The sequence below is a fragment of the Pan troglodytes genome, chromosome 5, assembly GCF_028858775.2.
Source record: "Pan troglodytes isolate AG18354 chromosome 5, NHGRI_mPanTro3-v2.0_pri, whole genome shotgun sequence".
NCBI lineage: Eukaryota > Metazoa > Chordata > Mammalia > Primates > Hominidae > Pan > Pan troglodytes.
In genome coordinates this window covers 91447482-91474849 of record NC_072403.2, presented here as the reverse complement: position 1 = coordinate 91474849, position 27368 = coordinate 91447482, and the positions used below count along the sequence as shown (strand labels likewise).

At 38.7% G+C, this 27368-nt stretch overlaps 1 long non-coding RNA gene across 10 annotated transcripts in view; it reads right to left on the bottom strand.

Moving 5' to 3' along the window:
• Window positions 1-27368, bottom strand: part of LOC104006895 (uncharacterized) — a 102753-nt gene that overhangs the window by 49156 nt on the left and 26229 nt on the right. For 9 of the 10 annotated variants that reach the window (XR_010158074.1, XR_008548584.2, XR_008548583.2 and 6 more), the window contains exon 4: window positions 2368-2461. This is a non-coding gene — a long non-coding RNA (uncharacterized LOC104006895). Of the gene's footprint in view, window positions 1-2329; window positions 2462-27368 lie in introns of all 10 variants that reach the window. The other variant, XR_680859.4, reaches the window with a different exon arrangement.

Here is a 27368-nt window from a genome sequence, read left to right as displayed (position 1 = left end):
TCACTGTAAATTGTGCCCTTTGGCTTTAAGAAAGTCCTTATTTTTGTAGATTATTGTTTGCTTTTTGGTCTGAATTCTACCTTTTTTGATATTAAGATCTTGATTCTATTTTTATTTTGAGGGATGCTTGCCTAGTATTTATTTGTAACCTTTCTGGATCGTTTTGTTTTAGGTGTGTATCTTGTATAAAACAGAGTTGGACGGTTTTGTGATCCAGTCTGAAAATCTTTTTTTCAATGTGTAAGTTCAGTAGCTTGACATTTATTGATATTCAGATACATTTGATCTTTATTCCATCGTATTATTTTATGTACTCTGCTTTAGCAGTGCTTAAAATATCTTTCACTATATGGTTTATCTTCTTTTGTGTGTGTATTTTTTTCTGATATTAAGAAAAGCCTGTTGGGTTTTTTCTCGTGCCTAATACCTTTGATCTTCTATTATTTTGGGCAGTATCTATAAGTTCCATATTCAGCAGTGTTGAAAATTAGTGTGTTTCTTTTTCATGACTCCTTCTCTTCAACAATAGATTTTAGTTGATAATATAATATTGTCTTTCTTATTCTTTATACTGTTAAATATTTTTATATTTCTACGACTTGGTTTGTCAGCTTTAAATGATACCTTTCAACTCTAAACTATTACAAATAAGGAAAGCAATATACTTATTTTAGCTGCTATTTTTTCTCCTTTTTCTTCCCAACTTTTATTAGTTTTGTAATTTTCACACCAAGACATAAAACATTTGCACTCTGTTCTGATACTTTATTCTGCATTTGCTTTAGTCTTTATCCTGTAGTTAAATATATTCAGTGCTTATAGGCAATCTTGTTGCAGTAACATCCCCAGTCATCTCTCTGTTATTTGAAGTCATCCCACCACAGTGAAATTCTTTTCGCCATCTGACTGGTAAATTTGGCTCCAGATACCACCCTGATGGTTCGCTTTTCAGGACCGTACTTGACTTACTTATGTTCCAGGGAAAGGGAAAGGTAAGCCTGGGACAAGAGCTTGTGTACAAGTAGTTGGCTGGGGAAGTGATCCCAGAAAGTGGGAGTGAGGGGCCAGAGAAAACAAGGAAAGGAGGGAACTCCAATATGTGCGTTCATTAGTGAATTGATAAGGACATTCTGAGGATTGTACTGAATGTGTCTTGGAACTGTCTCCTCAAAAGACAAAGGGGAGAAGTATTTCTCCATTGACTCCTTCTCACAAATCCTACTTGAGAATCCATGAGTGCTGTGTATGACTAACTCTTTAGGTGAGCTGCCCTGTGCACAAAACAGTTTGCAACCTATATGGAAATATTTGCCACAAATATAACTGGAATCAGAGATGAGACCAAGAGGATGTGAGGTGGTACACAGGAGGCATCTGATCCAATTCCAGTATCTTAAACTGTGATTTTAATTACCTCTGTGACCAGACGGTTAAGATTATTTTATATTTCGGTTCCATTTAAAATTTTATTTTGTCATTGTCTTGTATTGTTAATTTCTGATTTTATTTTTATAGTTAGAGAATATGGCAAGTAGAATTGTTACTTTTTGAAATTTATTGAGATTCGATTTGGAGCTTAGTATATGATCAATTTTGCAGATTTTTTTTTAATGAATACATGAAAAGAATGAGAACTCTCTGTAGAATACAAATTTCAGTTCTGCTCTTTGTCCTTTTGCTCAATTAAAGATTGAAAGAGAGCATTCATTTCCTTTTAAAAATGTTATTTTGTCAGCCAGGCATGGTGGTTTACTCCTGTAATCCTAGTACTTTGGGAGGCCAAGATGGGAGGATCACTTGAGGCCTGGTCAACATAGCAAGACCCCCTCTCTATTTATTTACAAATAAAAATGAAAATAAAATGTGATTTTGTCAATTTCTTCTTATATATTTCTTTAATGTATTTTCAATAAAGTTAATGGTCCCCATTTTGGAGGTTTGGAGGGTGTTAATTACTCACAACTCTTTCCTCTCCAGTTTATAAACTAATTGAGAAAGATACTCAAATTGGATTGGATCGGATGAAATATTAGCTTCTTTGCATGCTATGCTGAATTAGGGGACTTCTCTAATTCAGGACTGAATTTCTAACCAAAACAGACTTTCCACTACTTACTCACTTTATTTAGTCATAAATAAAGGTAGATGAGAAAAGGCGGTTGCCCCAGAATTTTTAAATGGTAGGGATAGGAACAACAATGTGATTGGAAGAGCATGCTTGGGAGTGTATCTTGAAGTGGTGTCTGCATAGCAAGCACACTGTTTTATTGTTCATTGGATGGCTTAGGTGGGAGGGCTGAATTTTTCCAAAGCCAGACTTTAATTTTACCATTGTATGATTCAGGGAGGTTTCCACACAGAACTCACGCTGTTTTCAGATGGGTAAGCGAGTGTGTCAATGAGAGGAGTCCACGAATGCAGAATGATCCTTTTCTGATTTCACTGATCAAATAAGTTAACCCTGTGGAAGGAACAAATGAGAGCTAAGGGGAGGCACTTCTGGAGGTGCACCTTAACACTTAACACTTACCAGGGGGAGCACTCAGAGGGAGAAAATAGTATCACTTCCCTTTGTCATTATTGTGTAATTTTTGGCAACATAAAAGTCTCCCTTTTGCTTCAAGTAATTTCTTTTACCTTGAATTTTATTTTGGTGTTGACATCAAGACCCCCTACTTCTCTTTGGTTTGCATGTCTCATGTTTTTGTTCATCCCTTGATTTATTTTATGCCTTCTATATGGTTTTGTCTTTGATATGTTCTTATAAAGAGCATATATTTGGATTTCTTTAAAAGCCAGCATAAGTGTTTTTTGCTTGTTACACTTAGAGTTGTCACTGCTGGGTTTTGTTTAACATTAACCAGCTAATACTTGAAGTTCTTGATTTTTTTTTTCCTCTGTTAGGTTTTGTTTTTTCTGTCTATTGATTTGAATGTTATTAATCATAGTACTTTTATATTACCTCATCATTAAACACTTGTTCACTCAGTTATTTATTTCCTAAATTTTTCTCTCTGTGTCAAGAATAACCCAAATCTGTTGACCCTCTCAGTGGAAGATATAAAAATTATCCTATTTTCTTCATTCCCCCTTTCCCATTTGCTAGTTTTTGTTCAAATGTTATAGGAATGTAAATTCATATTGTTATTATTATTACTTTACATTCCCTTTCAAGACTTTTACTTGATATGCATACTAAATTTAATAACTGTATTAACAGTTACTTAGACTTTAACTCTGTTGGTTTTACTGCTTACTGGTTTTTCTTCTGTATCTGTCTTCACTTAGTAAATTTCGATCTTTTGTTTTTGATGTTTCAAATGTCTTCTTAGTTATATTGACACTGTACTTTTTCCCTCATAATTAAATAAATTAGTATTTCCCAAATAATGACTGTCATTCTGAAATTAATTTAGGAAACACTTGGGCAAACAAAATTAAGCATACTTCTTTATTGCAAGCTTCTCAGAGTCCGTGTTATGCAACTATGGGTTATAAATCTTAGGGACATGCACTTTTCCCAAATTTGATACCGTGCCAATTCTCTTGGTATTAAGTGTTACAGATAACTTTAATTCAGATTTTTTCTCCTTAGTAGATTCTTTGTTTACCTAGATTTTATTTCTTTATTACTGACATGAAAATACCAACAGAACATGTTTAGTGTAGGTCTCTTTTGTTTTTCCTAGTACTCTGTGCATCAGACAGCATAGTACCTAAGACAGAAACCTCTCGATATTTTAAACAGAAAGGATTTAATACAAGGAGTGAGGTGCTTATGAAACTGGAAGAACTGGAGGAGCAGGCTCTACATTGGGCTTCTGGGTGTGATTCATAGAACAGTGGCTGACCACCTACAGGGGAATCACTTTTCTACTACAATCAGGAGGCCACCTGACTTCAAGAATGCATCGTCCAGCTGCAACTCAGACAATAAAAGACCAGAATTAGAAAGCCAACATCACCACAGTCACTGGACACCGGAGTCCAGAGTTTGGCTCCTGCTGCCCCTGAAGCAGCTGCAAACTGTATTTGCCGGTCCCCACAGTCTTGGTTGCCAGCAGAAAAATGCCCCAAATGGGAGGAAGATAGTTTCCAGGACCCTACATTCCAGCAATGTCGTTTTTAGCTTTCCAATTTTTGATGCTCATAAAAGTATGTTTTCCTGATTAATACAACCTTAAGCTACTGGGATTAAATAGACTAATGGAGGCCAAATGACACTTCTTAACTTCTGGGTTTCCTATCTCTGAGAATTCAGTGTGTTCAATCCTTTACTCATGAATCATCACCTTTTCCCTTTCCAGGAATTTTCCACAAGGATGGTGACAACAGGTCACAGTAGGCAGAAGAAACTAGGGCTGAAGTTTCTCTAACACCATTGATTGCCCCTGTAATAAGTAAGACTCTAGAAATATTTTTCAGGATTTAGTTTCTTTCTCTTTATCAGAAGACCGAGTAAGCTATTGTTGCTGTGAATACTCTGGACCAATGCTCATTTAGGTACACAGCCCCATTGACTATTATTTCCTTGTCCTATCTCACAAGACCTTCAAAACTTTCCCAGGGCTCCTGTTTTTCTGGACACCAAAATGCTGCTTAAATCTAGTAAAATAAAACTAAAATTTATGAGAATAACTGCTCCATTGTTCACAGGAAACATCCTGAATGACTCCATAGTTTAATAACTGCAGTGACTTTGACAGAGGGTTTTCATACAGATGACTTTCCTTTATCGATGTAGTACCCTTCAAGACCTGTCTCCCAGCAGCACCCTCCCCCATCCTGACACGTAGCAGAACCCTGTTATCCTGGCCAGTTTTCATAAACACCCAAAAGATTCTGTGGGTATGTACTCTGAACATCCCATGGGAGACACTAAAAGATGTACATTTACTCCTTTTCATCAACCTAAAAATCACAACAAAATTCTGTCCTTTCCAGCCTAAAATTTTTACGAAGACAGTGACCATTTTAAGATATCTCCAGAAAGATCTTAGAGAGGAGAGTCTAAGGGGAAGTACTTCTGCTCTCCTCCCTTGAGTGTTTGTTATTTTATTGGATTGCCTCATTGACACATGACCCAAAGTAAAGTGTGTAAGTGACGAAAAGCAAAGAGCATTGGCTTAAAGGATGGAAACAGGGTTGTTCGCTAGCAGTGTCCTCAGGTCCAGTTATTTAACTCCTCTGTTAGTTTTGCTAGCAGCCGATTGGGGATTTTAATAACTTGCCCTGCCTAACCATGTGGAATTCTGTCCGTGCCATTTTTGTCTGTGTCCAAGTACTGATGACCATATAGTACAGTATAATAAAAATAGCTAACAGGACAAGTGGAGCTGGGTTGTGGCAGTGATAAGCCTCAGTTTTTGTGGGCATCAGCAGGAACACAACAGCCCCTTCCTCAGACTCAGGGCTGTGGCTGATGACCAGGGTACTGAAGGCAGCTTCTCCAACACTCACTTGTACCTAGGCTGTGTCTGTTGCCCAGGCTAGAAACGTTCTTGCTTATTCATCCAGAAGCACCTATGAGCAGCAAACTTCATCTAGAGCCATTGTTCTTGAGCAGGGCCTTGGTTGCAGAAGGGAATTCTGAAAATGCTGAGAGAATGCTGCACATATCTCTTCCATTACACACTGGAGACAGGGCAGTCAGACCTAAGGAATCCTATGGTTCCTGCCCAGCCAGCCACTGTGCCATGCTATGGTGGTGATAAACTCCCTACAAGTACGTCTTTGGCTCCTCCTTTAAATTAGCCTCTTAGCTAAAAATAATAAATTATAGGAGGAGGGGTTTTGTGTTACCTCCTGCCCTGGAGATTTAAAGGAATCTATGCTCTCTGGGATTTCTCTTTTAAGAGCCATTGGAAGGAAAACCTAAACGAACATTTAAAGTCCCTTTGAACTGTAGCCTGTGAAGTTCCAAATACACCCTAGGAGGCCTGTGAGTCGATGTGATGTGGCGATAACAGTCGGCTGCTTCCAGCAGCTCCTGCCGTCCTTCTGCTCTGATGACACAACTTGTAGCTTTGGTCTTATTTTGAGGAACCTGCTAAAGATGGCTCTATTTGCCTTAATTCTCAGATTACTTCAGACTAATGTGTCACATCTAATTAAGATGGTGCAGTGCTGTCCCCTTGCTCTACTTACCACAGCTTCTCTGCTGAAATGTGCCATTTAACCTGGATTGTCCCAAAAGCTGGGGAACAGCTTGCTGACTGTGGTTGATGCCGCGGTATCATCTTAGCAGATTTTTTTATTTCCATTAACATTTAACCTAGTATATCTTCAAGTGTTTTAATATTCCAATCAATAAGTAGAAAAATAGATATTGGAAAATTAATTTTCCCACATAATATGACTCATGCTACACAAGATTTTTTTTTGTCTTGCTCTGCTATTATAGTAGCTGCTCTGCCAACCCCATGGGTTATTTTGAGGCTCAGGTGCAGTGATATATGTATAGTAATATGTCAGGGTAAGTTGTCCAATATTTCAGGGTAAGTTTTCTAAAGGTGTACATGCTAAGTGCCACCCTACTCTGTGATCTTTGTTATCTGATAAAGCTGGACCTGAACTCTGGAGGAAAAGTTTTAAAAATGTAAACGGTGCTCTATACGTGTAGTTTTGGTAACAATAAATGAAGTGTTTTCATTCCCAACCATCTCATTATGACAGTAACTCTGCTGCAGCCATTAATATCTGGAGTTAATAATCTTCTGTACTCACTGACTTTTTAATGTCTGTAAGGCAGATAGTAATCGCCAAGACTTGCTCTGCTCCTAATTGGCAATAGCAATATATGGTTTTACCCAATATTTCTTGTGACATTATCAAGCTATTTGTGAATGGATCTGTGTGTGTTTGAAAAATGGACAGAAGCAAAAACATAAACCACAAAATTAGATGGACAAATAAAAATCCATAAATGTTTCATATCACTTTTTCTTTTCATGCTCATAGGTTTCAGCCAGGCTACACTGCCTGCCCTCTTCTAATTCAGCTAATTTGTCTATCTTTCCCATTACACAGGTTTTCAGCGATTGCCCTGGGCAAAAGCTGACTTTCTCAGCATTCAATTCTGCAGATATTTTCTTCAGTGTAGCACGTTTTCCCAAGATACCTACTTGGATCTGCTTCTGGGGTTCCAATCTCTCCAAATCCTAGGATGTCTAATCCTCTACTTGGAAATTATCCCCTTTTCCCTTTCTAGGAACTTTCCAGCCAGTCCAGCATTGGTGTAGACAGCTACTTGTGATACTTATGACGAGGGCTGGCCTGCATTCTTTTTGTAATTTTTAATCTGTATTATTATAAGTTACAATTAAGTAGCATTTTCGTGGAATAAGTGCTGAATTAAACCTAGATATTGAATGTACCTCACATAGATTTCCTTTAGAGGGCACTATTGATTCTCTGAATCCATGGAAACCTTTCTTCATGTTTTCTTGGTAAAATTGGCCAATTTTGAAATCTTATTGGGTTTCAAATCTACTCCATATAGTACAAAGTGCTATACTCATTACCAATTCCATACTTTGAAGATTGTCCATGTACAGAATAAGAAGTTACACCAGAATGTTGTTTGTTATGACAAGTCATCAACACAATACATATAATTCTATATTTGAAAACCTCAACTGGTTTATTTGCTTTTGAAATAAACCAGTTCAAATGGGAATTTCCTTTTGTAACTTGATGCAAAATTTAAATTAAACAATTCAGTCTTTTTTGTTTAGAAAGACAAATTGCTTCTTTGGAAACTAATGTTTCATTCTAGAAATGGGTAATTATTTGCATATATTTAGAAGAAACCATATTTATGGTATTTTCATTCAGACATTCATTAACATCTGAAGATACTCTACTAAAATTTTGTGGTCACATTTGTTGTGTTTTTTAGACTCTACCAGTTTGTTGAATTTTAATAAATGCTGAAGGAGAATGCTTTTCTTTCTTCATTATTTAAAGTTAAGAGAATAGAATTTTGTAAATTGTCTCACTGGCAGCCTTTATCTAATTTCAAAATAATGGGAACCTAAAATACTCCAAAGCTCAGAAACATAATTTTGTGGACATAAATACATTCATACCACCATCTACCAAGGTTTACTTAGCTTTCATATAATAAGGTACTGTTCCAACACGTATGCCAATATCCTAGGTTAGTGGAAAGCAGTTATCTCGTGTTTTATAAACAAACAGATTAACAGAAAGGTCATGCACATTCCAAAGAGAAGAAAATAGCTTTCCATAGTTTAATGAATTACATACAAATTCCTTGAACCAGCCTTTTAAACTCTTCACAGAATGGCCCCAGTTTACCTTCCTAACCTCAGCTTCCTCTACCAATAACCTAAGCTCCCAGCAAATGGCACCACCCACTATTATTCAGACATTTGTGCTTTTCGGTATTCCTCTCCTGACTCATCCAGTCTTTTGCCGAGAATGCTTTTGCCTCCCCAAATTCAAATTGTAAAGGTCCCATCCATTCTTCAAGCAGCATTTTAACTGAGTCCTCTCCAGAAGCTCCCCATCTTGTGAATTTCTATGGCTGGTTGAGTATAATTTCTGAGTTTATCAATTTTGTTTTGTATTTAAGTGGGTTGGATGCTTGTTTCCTCCCTCTTTCTAGATTGCAAATTTTTTAGAAATCATTTTGGGATCGGTATCAATTCTAGTGCCCAGCATATGGTAAGGGCTCAATACATATTTTTTCAAAGGTTAAACCAAGACATTTTTGCCATTTGTCAAATGAGGCACATTGAAAGCAGAACTTGGATAGTGTGGGATCTGAGGAATAAGGATAAATACCAGAGACATTAAAAGTGAAGGGAAAGGCCTTGGAGACTTATTAAATGTGGAAAGCAAACACTCTTATGCTCTCTCTCTTATTTTATTTTAAATCACTGCACTTATATAACACAATTTGTAGCCTAGAATGAGGTTCTATGTGGGAAAGAACTTTAATTCACCACCATATCCTCAGCACATAGTCATTGGTGCAAGACAGATTTTAGGTGCCCAGTAATATTTGATGAGTGAATGAATTAATTGATTAAAATGCAAAGCTGTCCAGCAAGAAGGACAGAATTATTACAAACAGATTAGAAACCAAAAGAGAAGGGATAACTTTGGAGAGTATGGTGACTTCAGTTTTTTTAGAGATGCATAGATGAGCATCCAAGTAGAGAACACAGAGGAAGTAACTGAAAATTGGCATTGGAATTTCATTCAAGAGTCAGACTCAAATATGTAGTTTTGGGACTTACAAATTAGCTATAATTGCTGAAGCCATAATATTTGATGGAATTATGAAGAGGAAAATGTAGGGAGGTCTGTCCAAGCTATATCATTGGGGAGTGCTTCTGTGTAGGTACAGGACTGAAAGCCCAATAATGAGACCCGCTCATAAAAGTCAGGGAAAAAGCAAGGATATTTTATGTCCTTTTCTTGACTAACCACTCTACTATATATAATATTATTGAATTTCTTTTTTTCCTTGGTTTTGCCATTTTGTACTGGTCCTTATTTTCCATACTAAATCTTATAGATTTTTTATTTCCTAAAATATATCAGTATTTGATAGACTTGGATATGGACTAAAACAAGTAAAATATGGCATATGAAGGATTAATATAAAGACCAGAAGCTGAAAAACAGATTGTTGTAGCTGTATGGGTCCTGCTTTGGATTCAAATAATTAATAGAATAAACTCAGATTGGATCAGATGGTTCTTAATAGTTGCTTATGCAGAAACTTCCTGAAAGAGTTTTAGTTAACTTAAAGTTGATATGAATGGCAGCTTTTGCTACGCAGAGATCAAAGGAACAAAGAGGTTTACTGGCTTCTATCTGGCCAAAGAACACTTGGAATGCAGGGTCTACTGTGGATGACTCATTTTAGAGGGATGCAAACAACTCCCGGGCCTCCAGGTAAGTATGGTGGGGCCATGGGAGGAGTCGGGAAACCATAAAGAAAGACTGAATAAACTGTCGCCCTGAAGAAAAAAAGATTTAGGAAGAACTGGGAGTTGTCTTTAAATAGTTGAAGCAGTCATGTATAAAGAATTGAATTTATTCCCCACTGCTCCAGAGGGCAGACATAGGATCAGCTAGTGGAAATTACAGGGAGGCAGACACAAGTTGAGAAAAAACTCCCAAATATTTGGATCAATCGGTATATGGAATGAGTTATCTGGTGAGTTAATGAGCAACTGAATTAAGTGATCTCAAAGTTTCTTCGTCTCTAAGAGTTAACGATTTATGATCTTCCAAACCATGTCTAATTTATGTAAAGAGAACCACTATTAACCTGGTATGAACATCCTTTCAGTGTTTTCTGTGCATATTGACATATATTATTTATTCATAGAATACATACTTTTTCTTAATCAAATAAGGAGTATTCTGTGCATACTACATTATAATCTTATTTTTTCACTTAACATATAGTAAACATTTTTCTATGTCATTAAATATTTTACATCCTGACTTTTATGGGCCACATTGTATGGATGCTCCATAATTATGCAACCAGCCTCCTATTTTGGGGCACTTACATTATCTTTAATTTTTTAAGGATTACAAATAACCTATTTAATAAACCTTCATAATTTCTCTTCAGCAAAAATAGACTCATCTATAAGAACAGGTTTCATGAATACATCAAACAAACCAAAACTCAAACCAAATAAGTGAACTAACTCACTCTTGACATTTTAAAAGCATTTAATTTTCCTAATAATTTCCTTAGCCTGAAAACATTTTGAGGCAGGAATTTTGGCTTTTAAATGTTCTATGCAGCAGGAAACATATTATTCATTATATGTGTTGGGTTTTTTTTTTTTTTTTTGCAGTTACAAAATTGTCCCCTTCATGTTAGGATTACTTCAAGGTGCAAGTACAAAACATAAAACATTTAATTAAATATATAAAGCAGAACACTTGTCTGGCAGCATAATCAATGTTAATGACAATATGAATGTATAATAATGATTTTTGAAAATGTAGGAGAAAACCCTGGGTTAGTTTTTAGTATATAGGATATGAACTATTTTAAATTACAGTTCAGCATAATAAGTAAGAGTACCACACATGACCATACTAGACACAAATTGCATTACTTTAAAATAATGCCATTTATGTTCCCTATTTATTTCATTCCACAATTCTGAGATAAGTGCACTGAAAGCAAAACGCTTAATTTAAGAGGGTTTTTGGACCAAAGATCACAAAGTAGGTGTGGGTAAGTAGGAACACATTTGAAATGGTTTCCCTTTGTGAATAATTATCATTTTTGTCAATTCAAGTCCTTTTATTTTTGTGTCTTATGATTTAGTTTGACAAGTGTGTGTGGGAAGTAATTTATTTGCAAATAAAGCCCTTTAGCATTTATAAGGTAGGCATAAGCCCAAAGCTGGACCCAGTCTGATGTTTCCAAAGAATAAAAAAAAAAAAATTAAGGCAGGCTACTCTTATAGAAATCTCTAAAGATAATTAAGGAAGACCAAAGACTCAAGGTGGTGAAATCTCCTTGTTTTCTGAGAAGGCTTTCCCTGGCTAAGCATTCACTGAAGGAAACAGGGTGGCAAAGAAAGGAATCTCAAATAAAACAAAAAGACACCTGAGAGAGCTTTAAAAGGACCTATTCTAAGGCTGTGAGGCAGCCTTACCTGAATCACATAGTCAATTTATTTAGGGTAATTTAATATTTTTAAGAACTCTCATTGTTTGAGACTATATGACCCAGAATAAATCTTCAGCATGCTCTATCCCTAGTGGAAAGGGGCAATCCCTATGTTGCCATGGGATTCAGACTTTTAGTACTTGGTTTCTGACGTGACTTGTATTTGTTTGTGTATTTTTTCAACTTGAGGAGGAAACTGTCTTGCAAATAACATTCTCCAGGGTCCTGGCACCAGGAAATTTTCCCAGCATACTCTACGGCGTTTGTCAAACTTAGAATGAAGAGACGCCACTGACCCTGTTTTCAGTACATAGAACCCAGTCACTATGACAGTGACTGGACAGCAGCAGAGGAGAGGGTCTTCTGGGCATAGACTGTTTGGGCATAGATTTATACCTTAAAAATTTTGGAAAAGGACAGAAATGAGAAGAAGAAGAAAAGAAAAAGGGGACAAAATGAAGAACAAAATATGTTACCTCAGGGTATAGTAATAAATTGCCCATACCCAAAGAGAAGCCTGGCTTTTTCCTTGGGCCCTGGGAGGTACTCTCTAACCCCTTAGAATGTCATATCTTTGTCTACCTGAGGGACTTGGGCCACACCAGCAGTCTAATAATGTGCTTTTGGTGGGGCTGGAGACTGAGGTCGAACACATGGGTGATCAACCAGGTCTGTGTGACTGAGTCCCAATAAAAACTCTGGGCACCAAGCCGTGGGTGAGCTTCCCTGGTTGGCAGTACTTTGTGCATATTGCCTCACAATGTTACTGGGAAAGCTAATGCTGTCCACAGTATGCTGGAAGAGAACAATCAGTTCTTTGTTGGGGACTTTTCTGGACACTGCCCTATGTATCACTTCCCTTGACTGATTTGATTCTGTAACCTTTCACTGTGATAAATCAAAACCATGAATATAACAGCTTTCAGTGAGTTCTGTGAGTCCTTCTAGTGAACTATGGAAACTGAGAGTGGTCTCCAGAAACCCTGGAATTGCATTTGGTGTCAGAAGTAAGGGTGGTTTTGTGTACTGCTTCCTGACTTTGCACTCAGGATAGCAACCCAGTTCTCTCCACAGTGGAGAGACCCACCTGTGAGCTTTGCCACCTTCTTCTCCTCCACATCTCTTTGGCACCCACCCATCACTCTACAACCGAGCACACCCACTATTCTATAAGATTGTGCCACCAGAAGATTCCTCCTTAACCTCCCACAATCCCCCTCTAGGAGAAATTGTCTGCTGTAGTCTGGCTGCTCTCCTTATTACTTCTCTCATACATGAATATATTGCCATTACTCAGGCTGTTCCCTTGACTTAAGTGTCCCCTCCTCCCTCATCCCATCTAAATCCCACCTGTGTATACACTTAAGAAAGGGGATGTTTTCAACTTCTTTGCCTTTGGTTTGAATTTCCTCCTGTAGCTTGGAGTAGTTTGATCGTCTGAAGCCTTCCTCTCTCAACTCTTCAAACTCATTCTCCGTGCAGCTTTGTTTCGTTGCTGGTGAGGAGCTGCGTTCCTTTGGAGGAGGAGAGGCACTCTGCTTTTTAGAGTTTCCAGTTTTTCTGCTCTGTTTTTTCCCCATCTTTGTGGTTTTATCTACTTTTGGTCTTTGATGATGGTGATGTACAGATGGGTTTTTGGTGTGGATGTCCTTTCTGTGTGTTAGTTTTCCTTCTAACAGACAGGACCCTCAGCTGCAGGTCTGTTGGAGTTTGCTAGAGGTCCACTCCAGACCCTGTTTGCCTGGGTACCAGCAGTGGTGGCTGCAGAACAGCGGATTTTCTTGAACCGTGAATGCTGCTGTCTGATCGTTTCTCTGGAAGTTTTGTCTGAGAGGAGTACCCGGCCGTGTGAGGTGTCAGTCTGCCCCTACTGGGGGTGCCTCCCAGTTAGGCTGCTCGGGGGTCAGGGGTCAGGGACCCACTTGAGGAGGCAGTCTGCCTGTTCTCAGATCTCCAGCTGCGTGCTGGGAGAACCACTGCTCTCTTCAATGCTCAGATGGAACTGAGCAACCTGTTCCTGAATGACTACTGGGTGCATAACGAAATGAAGGCAGAAATAAAGATGTTCTTTGAAACCAACGAGAGCAAAGACACACCATACCACAATCTCTGGGACACTTTCAAAGCAGTGTGTAGAGGGAAATTTATAGCACTAAATGCCCACAAGAGAAAGCAGGAGAGATCCAAAATTGACACCCTAACATCACAATTAAAAGAACTAGAAAAGCAAGAACAAACACATTCAAAAGCTAGCAGAAGGCAAGAAATAACTAAAATCAGAGCAGAACTGAAGGAAATAGAGACACAAAAAACCCTTCAAAAAATTAATGAATCCAGGAGCTGGTTTTTTGAAAGGATCAACAAAATTGATAGACCACTAGCAAGACTAATAAAGAAGAAAAGAGAGAAGAATCAAATAGACGCAATAAAAAATGATAACGGGGATATCACCACCGATCCCACAGAAATACAAACTACCATCAGAGAATACTACAAACACCTCTATGCAAATAAACTAGAAAATCTAGAAGAAATGAATAAATTCCTCAACACATACACACTCGCAAGACTAAACCAGGAAGAAGTTGAATCTCTGAATAGACCAATAACAGGCTCTGAAACTGTGGCAATAATCAATAGCTTACCAACCAAAAAGAGTCCAGGACCAGATGGATTCACAGCCGAATTCTAACAGAGGTACAAGGAGGAACTGGTACCATTCCTTCTGAAATGATTCCAATCAATAGAAAAAGAGGGAATCCTCCCTAACTCATTTTATGAGGCCAGCATCATCCTGATACCAAAGCCTGGCAGAGACACAACCAAAAAAGAGAATTTTAGACCAATATCCTTGATGAACATTGATGCAAAAATCCTCAATAAAATACTGGCAAACCGAATCCAGCAGCACATCAAAAAGCTTATCCACCATGATCAAGTGGGCTTCATCCCTGGGATGCAAGGCTGGTTCAATATACACAAATCAATAAATGTAATCCAGCATATAAACAGAACCAAAGACAAAAACCACATGATTATCTCAATAGATGCAGAAAAGGCCTTTGACAAAATTCAACAACCTTCATGCTAAAAACTCTCAATAAATTAGGTATTGATGGGACATATCTCAAAATAATAAGAGCTATCTATGACAAACCCACAGCCAATATCATACTGAATGGACAAAAACTGGAAGCATTCCCTTTGAAAACTGGCACAAGACAGGGATGACCTCTCTTACCACTCCTGTTCAACATAGTGTTGGAAGTTCTGGCCAGGACAATTAGGCAGGAGAAGGAAAGAAAGGGTATTCAATTAGGAAAAGAGGAAGTCAAATTGTCCCTGTTTGCAGATGACATGATTGTATATCTAGAACCCCATTGTCTCAGCCCAAAATCTCCTTCAGCTGATAAGCAACTTCAGCAAAGTCTCAGGATACAAAATCAATGTATAAAAATCACAAGCATTCTTATACACCAATAACAGACAAACAGAGAGCCAAATCATGAGTGAACTCCCATTCACAATTGCTTCAAAGAGAATAAAATACCTAGGAATCCAACTTACAAGGGACGTGAAGGACCTCTTCAAGAACTACAAACCACTGCTCAATGAAATAAAAGAGGATACAAACAAATGGAAGAACATTCCATGCTCATGGTTAGGAAGAATCAATATCGTGAAAATGGCCATACTGCCCAAGGTAATTTATAGATTCAATGCCATCCTCATCAAGCTACCAATGACTTTGTTCACAGAATGCTTTAAAGTTCATATGGAACCCAAAAAGATCCCACATTGCCAAGTCAGTCCTAAGCCAAAAGAACAAAGCTGGAGGCATCACGCTACCTGACTTCAAACTATACCACAAGGCTACAGTAACCAAAACAGCATGGTACTGGTACCAAAACAGAGATACAGATCAATGGAACAGAACAGAGCCCTCAGAAATAACGCCACATATCTACAACTATCTGATCTTTGACAAACCTGAGAAAAACAAGAAATGGGGAGAGGATTCCCTATTTAATAAATGGTGCTGGGAAAACTGGCTAGCCATATGTAGAAAGCTGAAACTGGATCCCTTCCTTACACAAGGAATTATACAAAAATTAATTCAAGATGGATTAAAGATTTAAACGTTAGACCTAAAACCATAAAAACCCTAGAAGAAAACCTAGGCATTACCATTCAGGACATAGGCATGGGCGAGGGCTTCAGGTCTAAAACACCAAAAGCAATGGCAACAAAAGCCAAAATTGACAAATGGGATCTAATTAAACTAAAGAGCTTCTGCACAGCAAAACAAACTACCATCAGAGTGAACAGGCAACCTACAAAATGGGAGAAAATTTTCGCAACCTACTCATCTGACAAAGGGCTAATATCCAGAATCTACAATGAACTCAAACAAATTTACAAGAAAATAACAAACAACCCCATCAAAAAGTGGGCGAAGGACATGAACAGACACTTCTCAAAAGAAGACATTTATGCAGCCAAAAAACACATGAAAAAATGCTCACCATCACTGGCCATCAGAGAAATGCAAATCAAAACCACAATGAGATACCATCTCACACCAGTTAGAATGGCAATCATTAAAAAGTCAGGAAACAACAGGTGCTGGAGAGGATGTGGAGAAATAGGAACATTTTGACACTGTTGGTGGGACTGTAAACTAGTTCAACCCTTGTGGAAGTCAGTGTGGCGATTCCTCAGGGATCTAGAACTAGAAATACCATTTGACCCAGCCATCCCATTACTGGGTATATACCCAAAGGACTATAAATCATGCTGCTATAAAGACACATGCACACATATGTTTATTGCGGCACTATTAACAGTAGCAAAGACTTGGAACCAACCCAAATGTCCAACAATGATAGACTGGATTAAGAAAACGTGGCACATATACACCGTGGAATACTATGCAGCCATAAAAAAGGATGAGTTCATGTCCTTTGTAGGGACATGGATGAAATTGGAAATCATCATTCTCAGTAAACTATCACAAGAACAAAAAACCAAACACCTCATATTCTCGCTCATAGGTGGGAATTGAACAATGAGAACACATGGACACAGGAAGGGGAACATCACACTCCGGGGACAGTTGTGGGGTGGGGGTAGGGGGGAGGGATAGCATTAGGAGATATACCTAATGCTAAATGACGAGTTAATGGGTGCAGCACACCAGCATGGCACATGTATACATATGTAACAAACCTGCACATTGTGCACATGTACCCTAAAACTTAAAGTATGACAATAATAATAATAATAAAAAGAAAGGGGAAAACGGCAATATCTTGGAAATTTTATTTGAAATAAATCCAAAGTCAATTATAGGTCAATCCAAAAATATGGTTCGATCCAAGGAGAGGCGTGATAGTCTACAGTGGGAGGTAATATCATAGAAACAACACTGGGTATCACCAGCCAAAAAGTCTTCTGTCTTTTTCAGAATAAATCTGAAGTGGTATCTTATTCTACTAAAGGTCTCATTACCTAAATGATGAGTTTTGTGATTAGTCCTCTGTGCTCACAACCAGCGTTATCCTCACACATAGACAAGTGGATGACAGTAGATGAATGTTTGGAAGTTCGCCTGTTGTATGTTAATATTTCAGGATTTGAGGTCTCTTTATTACAAAAGTACAAATTGATTGAAACATAATTTGTTCTACTGTTTTCTGAATGTATTCTTTGCTTTTTTCCCCTTTTCATTAAGTACTCATTAAGTAATACAATGAAAATACAGATTTATACAGTTGAAACTCAATAATGCCAAAACATGGAAATATGAAAACTACCTAGAACCATCACAGTTTTGGGGTTGCTGATGGGACCATCATGATACTTCCTTGGCCACTTGCCATAATATGCACACCTCTGTCCCTAGGGCTCAAGTGGGGCCAGTAACATCAGAGATGGGTCATTTTCAGTCCAGAGGATATACTGTCACTCCCAGCTGCACACTGCTGTAAACCATCCTGTAATGGTTTTGTATTATAATTTGGATATATAATGTATATTAAAATTATAGTTATAATGGTAGTTACAAAATGGATAATAACTTCAAGGGTATTTTTTTGTAAACACTTCCATGTCTGGCTCGCTTTCAGTGTTTCAGTTCCTTAATAAATGATCTGTACTTATTTGTTCACTAGCAAAGGATCTTTATGATATTTTTGAAAGTCTTTTTTCACCTCTGTGGTGAAATGAAAGTTCTTAAAATGTCATGTTCTGGCTTTAATAGGATGTTTACAGATTTTCTTGCTGCCCTTTCATCTCAATATAGACAAGGCAGAGAGACACCTGAAAGAAGGTTACTTGGCCTTGGATATACTGGAAGTTCTGATTGGCAGCTACCCCCTTGTAGTTAGGCAAGACCCAGTTCCTCAGCCTGGAGAAGAAGCTGTAACACAGCACACAGCTCTTTCACCTCCTTGCACTTCAGAGCTGCTCCTGAGTTCACATGTCCTTAGGCAACTGTCAGGTTTATCAGATAATACATGAACAGCTGTCAGGTTTTTGCTTAGCTCACCATAGCCTCAAACACAGTTCAATCCTACTCTCTCTCCAGGGGCTCTTTCTATCATATTGCTTTCCCCCACCAGCATCAACTGCCCTCTTCCTTCTCCTGCACCTGACCAGCCTCTTCCACACCTTTGACATCATGTTTTTCCCACCCAAAATGATGCCTTTTACTCAACCCTTCTAAAAAACCTAGCAGCCCTTCAAAGCAAGCCCTAATGACCTCCTCCATTAGGAAGACCCCTCTGCTAAAACTCCTTCTAATTTTAGTTTCTTGCCTCCCTGACCTCCTGGTGAAATTACATTCATATGCTCATAAAGTGTTTAGTTGGAAGGACTTTGAAGGACTTTCAATTCAACATCCCTCTGAATGCAGTGCTTCATCCCAGGTCATGTCTGAATTGGAAAAGGAAACACATTGCCCTCCTAGACTACCAGTCTGACTTTGGGCAGCTCTCTTATTAGGAGTTCTCCTTTACATTGAGCAACAGTATGCTACTCTGAAACCCTTGGTTTTTTTTCTCTACGGCAAAATCAAATACAATAAAGTCACATTTTTTTTGGCAAGGGTTTGTTTTTAAAGTAAGCAGATAAGATGGATTCAAAATTACTATTGAAAATACCAGTCATGGGCCGGGCGTGGTGGCTCACACCTGTAATCCCAGCACTTTGGGAGGCCAAGGCTGGCAGAACACGAGGTCAGGAGATCAAGACCATCCTGGCTAACATGGTGAAATGCTGCCTCTACTAAAAATCCAAAAAATTAGCAGGGCGTAGTGGCGGGTACCTGTAATCCCAGTTACAGGGAGGCTGAGGCAGGAGAATCACTTGAACCCGAGAGGTGGAGGTTGCAGTGAGCTGAGATCTCACCACTGCACTCCAGTCTGGGTAACAGAGTGAGACTCCATCTCAAAAAAATAAATAAATAAAAATAAAAAAAGAAAATACCAGTCATGTCTATGGCCATACCATGCTGAACATGCCTGATCTATGGGATCCACAAAGTACCAGTCACTACCCAGAAATTGTAATAAACACTGTTTTTTATATATAGTGCTTTCTTTTAGAGTGTCCATCATGGTTAGTTTTTTCTCCATTTTTAGAACAGATTTCTATTTATTTGGCTGCATTATAGATATAGTTATTGACTTGTAATTTAAAGGCTATTTATATATAAAAAACTTGTTTTTAAATACTATAATCATATTAACATAGACATGCTGACAAGATGAAAGGCAGGGAACTAAGGTCGTTGAGGTAATAGCAGGTATATGTTCACTCCAGGAGACATCTACTCCCTCTCATACATTACAGGCTTCAAATAATTAACAGTAGCTCTTAGCAATCCCCAGTTATTTTTGTTACTTTTGTCAATTTGATGATCTCCACTGTTTATTACTGCTCCTCCGTGTTTTTACTCCTTTACCAGACAACTCTGATGTGGATATTACAAACGTCTTGGTTTCCTGACAAAGGACATAGTTTCAGGTTTAGAGATGTCGAATTGAGGCGAAGAGTAGGATAATCAAGCAGAGATTGTCCAGGAGGCCAACAGGCAGTTAAAGTTCAAGCAAAAGATCAAAACTGAAAATCTAGAATGTTGGAGTCACTCTCAGGAAGATGACAGTCTTGGCCTCACGATTAAATTATGCAATTTCTTGGGCAGGGACTACTTCATATATTTCTCAATCCTCACAGTATGAAAGCAGCTCAGCAAGCCCTAAACAAATAGTTGTTGGATGACATTTCAATCTAAGTTCTAGGGAACCCAGAATATAAAAGCAAGTAATTTAGAAAGAAAGGGGGCGTATACTTGAGCAAGTTACATTTTTATGAACAATACAATCACCTTTTTCTCCATACCATCTGCAAACAGGCATGCATGCCTGAACATGCACACTCTGCCCACACAGCCCTTGGAAACTGGTCTCTGCAGAATTCTTCAGGTGCCAGGAGGGGGGATGTGATGAGAGGCAGATGAAGAAGTCTTCAGGCTCCCCACCCCACCTCCAGCAGAGCAGCTCTGTTTTTAATCTCTTGTTCATATTGAACCTCCTGGTAAGACTTTCTTGGACGAAAAGGTCTGAGAAGAAGGAGAGGAAGGGTAAGAGGGAGGAGGAAGAAGTGGAGGAGCTAGAGGAGAAGCAGGAAAAGATGAAAACCAGCGCTCTAGCCTACAGCAGAAGACCAATACAAAAGAGCCATCTGGGCATAAGAGGTCTCTAGGCTGGGACTATCCAAGCCATCCTTTTTAGGGTTAACAGCTAAAGGACTCAACCTGCTTGTTGCTTCCACTCTACTCATCACAATCCTCATTTTTTTTTACATTTTATTATTTATATATACATTGTTGAACTGACAGCATTACCATAGGGCACCACTGCATGAGAGAGAGCAAGAAGATAGCTCTGTCAAGCCTATTTTCCCACTTTGGAAAAACTAAATGATTTTTCTCTTTCCAGGGTCTGTGTAATGGCAGAGAAGTCTTCAGAATATACCTAAACTATGGTTGCTGTTTAGTGAAAATTCCAAATGTACCTTTTCAATATATACACAGAATACATACACAACAACTGGGATGCGTGGTGAGAAATGAAAATAGAAGATTAAGCATGCATGAGTAGAGGCAGGACCTGAGGGCATGGCTGAGTGCAGGCCAGGTGACCTACCCAGCTGGAGTGACAAGTGGCAGATAAAGCTGGAAAGTGAGCAGACATGGGAAGCCCCTGAATGCCCAAACGAACAATTTGGACTTTATTCCTTAGGCAATGAAGGACATCATTTTTTCTCTTTTTCTTTTTTCTTATTTAAGGAATAATCAGATGGGTGCACTTAGAGGATTAATCTGATGGAGGCAGGTGGGTAAGTAGGCCCACTAAACTCATGAGGTGTTTCTGTTCTTCACCTGCTTGAGCCTTGGTTTCCAAATCTCTAAACTACAGATAATGCTACTTTCATAGGATTGTAGTGAAAATTAAAGAGTAGCTGTTGTTGCCATTACTGATCTAGAGACTATGTGGCAGGAAATTATGCATACAATCTCTGACATTAGACTGCCTGGGTTCAAATCCTAGCTCTGCTTGTAAACTCTATGACTTTGGGCAAGTTACCTAAAATAGAGATGATAAGAAGAGTACCTACATCTTAGGACTACTGTGAAGGTTAAGGTTAATAAACGTGAGGTGTTTGGTAAGTACAATGCCATTGTCCAAGTCAGAGGTATAATTAGGATATTGCCAGTGGGAATGGAAAGGAGCAATTAAATTCAAGCAACATTGTTGAGATAAAATATGATGACAATTGTTCATGTGTGAAAGATAAAGGAGGGTTAAAATAACAGTGTGATTATCTTCGTAATGACCGAGAGAGTGGTGTCGTTAACAAGAACAGAGTCAGCAGGAGCACAGGCAGGCCTCGGAGGACAATTCATGAGTTTGTTTGGGGGTTAATATTGAGTATACTTACAAGATATCCATGTAGAGCTACTTGGCAAGTGGTCAGTATTGCAGGACTAGAACTGAAGGACAAGGCAAAGGCTGGATACCTAGGACCAAGGTGTTTATGTAGTAACATCAGTGGTTGAAATTATGACCTTAACTAAGACCATCAAGAAGAGAATAAAGAAAAAAAAGTTATGGCAGAAGATAGAAATTTTGGGAAGTTTAGAAAAGTCTCATTTATATCTTGTTTTTAATGTATACAGTGTTATTTTTCCAGCTTATTTCAACAACGCCTGGGTGGCTGGGAACAATGGCTCATGCCTGTAATCCCTGCCATTTGGGAAGCTGAGGCCAGAGGATTGCTTGAGGCCAGGAGTTCAAGACCAGCCTGGACAACACAGCGAGATCCCATCTCTACAAAAATGTTTTAAAAAATTAGCCAGGTTTTGTAGTGCACACCTATAGTCCCAGCTATCTGGGAGACTGAGGAGAGATGATCGCTTGAGCCCAGGAAGTTAGGACTAGAGTAAGCTGTGATATTGCCGCTGCACTCCAACCTGGGTGACAGAACAAGAATGGGGAGCTAATTTTTAGGAACTTTTCAAGTTATAAAAGTAACTCTCATTTACTGTAAACAGTTCATAAATATAGGATAATGCAAGAGGAGGAATAATAATGATTCCAAGCCCCACTATGAACATTTAGATGTATTTCCTTCCAAATAACTGTACTTTTTTCTTGCTCAATAGGAATTATACTATTTAAATAGCTTGTATTCTATTTTTTTTTTCACTTAGAAATAGTTTGATTCTCCCATGAGAATTTTCTCCTGTCATTAAAGATTTTAAAGGAGTGAGGAAGCAGGATATTTCCCTGACCCCATTGTGGGACTCAGGACAGGGGTGCCTTGTTTACTCAGCCCGCTGCTCTCAACTCCTCGCAGGAGGAAGCACGCAAGCAAACGAGGTGGGAACTGGAGTGCACGAGTGCTGGAACCAGCTGACCAATTCAGTGCCAGCAGGATCAAACTTCACTCACTCTGACCTGCCTCATTGCACCCCTTGCGGAAGGGAGCACACAGGTGAGTGGGTGCAGGAGCCACAGCTAGCCCTTTTGGGCACCGGCGCAAGCGAACTCTATGCAGGCCCTGCAGCATCTAGTTGGGAGTGCCTGAGACCCCTGAAGCCCCAGAGGGTGTGTTACTGTGCTCTTTTAGCTCTGTCATCTGTGGATGGCTTAAGTGTTAACAGCTCAGTGGGCCCTCTGCCTTTTCACCTGAGGCAGCTGCCTTCCTCCAGTGAGGGCAAAGGGCCAGTGTGATAGCCTTTTGTATCCACACTCATGGCTCCTGAGCTCTTGTCCAGTGTCCAGGAAAAATGCGGTTGCATGAGCAAACTGAAGGATGGTAAATACAGGGAATTTTATTGCTGATGGAAGTGGCCCTCAGTGTGAAAGGGAGCTGAAAAGGGGATGGGACGGGTAGGTAGTCTTCCCCTCAGGTCCAGAAGTCCAGCCATCTGTGGCTGGACTCTTCTCTGAAATTACACTGTCAAGCTGTCCCTCTGAAGTCGAGCCACTTCTCTCTGATGTCCAGCCATAGTCCCTGACATCCAGCTGCTTCTCCTCTCTGTCGGCTGAGTGTAGGGTCCTTATAGGCACATGATGGGGCAGGGCAGGGCCAGGGGTGGCTTAGGGAAAGGCAGTATTCAAGCAGGAAAACAGGGATATAAATTCTCACTTTGGGCTGCAGTCTCAGGCTTTTTGTCCTGAGAGTGGGGCTTCACCAGGGACCTGCCCTTTTCTTCCTAGGATTTCTCTCACCCCTGTCCCTATCGGTATCATGATGAATGGTTGCATAGTGCCCACACACACATTTCTTAAGACTGAGAATCAAACATGTGATCAAAGGTACGTAATCATTTTTAGTTGAACTTCAGAGGGCAGAATAGTAGCTAGGACTTCCTGTGATATTACACCTTCCATTTTGGGGCTAGGCTAAAACTCCCTCGCTCTAAGGAAATATAATCACAATGTAGAACATTTAAACTGCAATTAAAAAGAATGGCTGGGAGGCCAGATACAATGGCTCATGCCTGTAATCCCAGCCCTTTGGGAGGCTGAGGCTGAGGCCAGAGGATTGCTTGAGGCCAGGAGTTCAACAGGAGCCTAGGCAACATAATGAGTTCCCATCACTTCAAAAATGTTTTTAAAAAATTAGCCAGGCGTGGTAGTGCACACCTGTAGTCCCAGCTATTTGGGAAGCTGAGGAGGAGAGATGCTCACGTGAGCCCAGGAGGTTGAGGCTACAGTGAGCTGTGATCTCACCACTGTACTCCAACCTGGGTGACAGAACAAGACCCTCTCTGTAACCAAAAATAAAATAAAATAACAGCTGTCAACAAAATCAAGTGTATTATTCACATTCAATCTTTGCCGGTTAGAGTTGCAACCCAGAAAAAAGTATTAGTATTTGGAAGCTACGTTATGTACTTGTAACAAAGGTGCTTTCTTGCTTTTTGGCCAAAAGGACTCTACCATCTGCACATTAGTATTACAGTAAAGACTTGATCTCAAGGTGTTTTCATCCTGGCCAGGCACATGTGATCACTTTTCATGTAATTTACAGCAGTACTATGTGGGGAAAAAAGTGTTGATTTTCTTTACTTTATTATCAGAATTTCACAAGCTAAACGGTCTATTCAGGTGGGAGGAATTGATAAATGTATTTCATTAGGCTTATAAATTTGCGTTATCTGCAAAGGTATAATACATCAGCTTCTCCCATTAAGTCTCTTTATCAAAACGTCTTCCTTTGTTTACTCACCAGAAAACAGAATAAGGTGGAATTAAAACTTTGTTGGTTACTGATAATAAAACACACAGGCCAAACTATGGGAGGAGATGCAAATTCCCCTTGAATTCTGCTTCACCTGCCCGACAAGATAAATCTCAGCTAGCACATGTGATGTGTTTTCCATATTATTTCTCTTTAGTAGATGCTACAAAATTGCTCTGACAGCACGGAAGACTGGCTTGTCAAAAGAAGAGGAGAGAAAATTATAATCAAAATGAATTCAGAATCCAAGGAAATTATATTTCTCCATCTCTCTTTATCAATGTTGTATGGGATTCATGTAGCTCATTCGGTGCAGAAGGGAAGATGACTGTTTCAAAGAATGGGACACACCAGTGTTTTTGACTGAAGCATGAATTTGCTTCACAACCAAGGAATGTTTAATGGATAGTAATGTTTTCTCTGTTGAAATTCCAATAAAAATACAAGAATTTAGAAGAACATACAAAACAAAAGGAAATAAAAAACTTACGAAGAAAAAGCCTTACTTCAAAAGGGACATTAACATTTCCTTGTATTCCTGTCTTTTGCCATGAGAAGAATGTTCCTTTATTAACTGCTGGTCCAAGGAAGATGAGTGACTCGTGTAGCAGACCTGGTCCCAACCTGCAGTGTGAGGCAAGTCTAACCAATCCACAGGTGCAGAGCGGGAAATAAATGCTTATTGTTGAATAACATTGAGATTTTGTGCTTGTTTGTTATGCAGTGTTATTGTGGCAGTGGCCCGCTAATGCAGCGTGTATTTACCAGTATTGTTTTAAACTCTTTTTACACATTAGGTCATTTAATCCTCAGAACAACCCTATGTGGTAAGTACTAGTATCATCTCTACAATGCAGAAAGCTGAGACACAGAAGGTAATGAACTTGTCTGACGCTCCGTAACAGTAAGTGGTGGAGCATTGGAAGGCAAGCTGCAGGCCCAGGGCCGGGGTGCTTGTGTGCTGGCCCCCATCACACACTGCTCATGCTTCCATTCCCTCTCAAAATTCTTACTCACCCGGAGTTCACTTCCCTCAAGTTAACAAGTGCTAAGTTTACCTTCTTTCTCTAATCCTTTACATAGTGATCTACTTATTTGTTCATATACCTTCTAGAAAATTTGAAGAACAATGGAATCATATGAAATGTCATTTTATAGGTTAAAACAGTCAAATATGACCAGCCTCATTTGATTCAATCTACCCTGCCACACATTTTTAAAGTAATATCTAAATTTTTTCATTCTAGATTAAATTGTTATAAAGATGGTAACTTCAAGAATATTGAAAATTCTGAATTTTCAAATAAAAATCCATCATACTGTTAATGTATCCAATGGAATCTAATACCACAGTTTTTTAAATTGAGGTACAATTCACATAACATAAAATTCACCATTATAAAGTGTATGGTTCAGTGGCTTTTAGTACATTTACAACATTGTGGAACCATCACCTCTATCTAGCTCCAAAACATTTTCATCATCATCCCAAAAGAAACCCCGTATCTATTAAGCAGTCATTCTCCATTCCCTTCATCTCCCATCCCTTGGCAACTACTAATCTGCTTTCTGTCTCTGTGGATTTGCCTATTCTAGACATTTCATATAAATGGAATCATATAACATGTGGGTTTTTGTGACTGGTTTCTTTCACTTAGCATAATGTTTTTGAGGTTCATTCATGCTGTAGTACCTATTGATACTTCATTTCCTTTAATGGCTGAATAACATTCATGGTATAGTTATAGCAAATTTTGTTTATCCATTCATCAATTGATGGGTTGTTTCCACTTTTATTTATTATTAATAATGCTGCTATGAATGTTCATGTACAAATTTTTATGTGAACATATGTTTTCAGTTCTCTTGGGTGTATACCCAGGAGTGGAATTGCTAGGACATATGCTGAGATTTGGCTGCTTTTCTTGATTAAGTGTTCCCCTGGTTGTTGTAAGCTTTTGATTACATTCTAGGTTCTGAAAAAGTTGGTTCTGACAGTTGTGCCACTTTGTGCATTGCTTTTGTGGAGGGACAGACTTTTGGAATTCATACTCTGCCATTTTTGCTGATACCTCACCTACCAGAGTAACCTGATGCCTGTCTTCATCCATTTACAAAAATACATTTGTGGAAAAAAACTCAGAAAAGTCAGAAATTTTACATTGTTTCTTTTTTTGTCTTCAACTTACATATTCATTCTTTATTCTCTGTAGAATTTTATCCTAATAAAATATATCTTTATGCTTAAAAGTCTTTTATTAATTACTGTATAATCTCTCTCTGGATATATATAAATTAAATTTTAAAATTCTTTGACTATATGCCCTTGCTATTGAAAAATTTCCCCTGGATTAAATTGGAATTATATTATTATAACTCATCATTAATTTAAATATATTAAACATTTGATCATTCTTATCATATTTTTTGGAAACATCTGAAATGAATGGAGCACTCCCTTCCTTTCAGTTTATGTACCTTTGGATGAATCACTTATTGCTAAAATGAGGCAGGGCTCAGAGTGTGGAAATCTCACTTACATAAATAAGTTAACAAAATAGAAAAAGTCTAATTATAATGATGTCACTCATTTCTGTAAACATCAGCTGTATTGGATCAGCCAAAAACACATTATAATAAATAATAATTTTATTTTAATTTTCTATGTGTTGGATATCTTCTATTTATCATTCTAGATCTATACCATCCTCTTCTACCTTACCTCTTGCCTGGAGGCTGACCTGTATGGACTATATCAGCATGCTTGCCTTCTTGCGTCCAGCTGGATTTTACCAATGAGTACCTCTTGGCAGGAGATTAGAGGAAGAGAAGAGATGGCTATTTATTCTCCCAGCTCCTTCCCTGA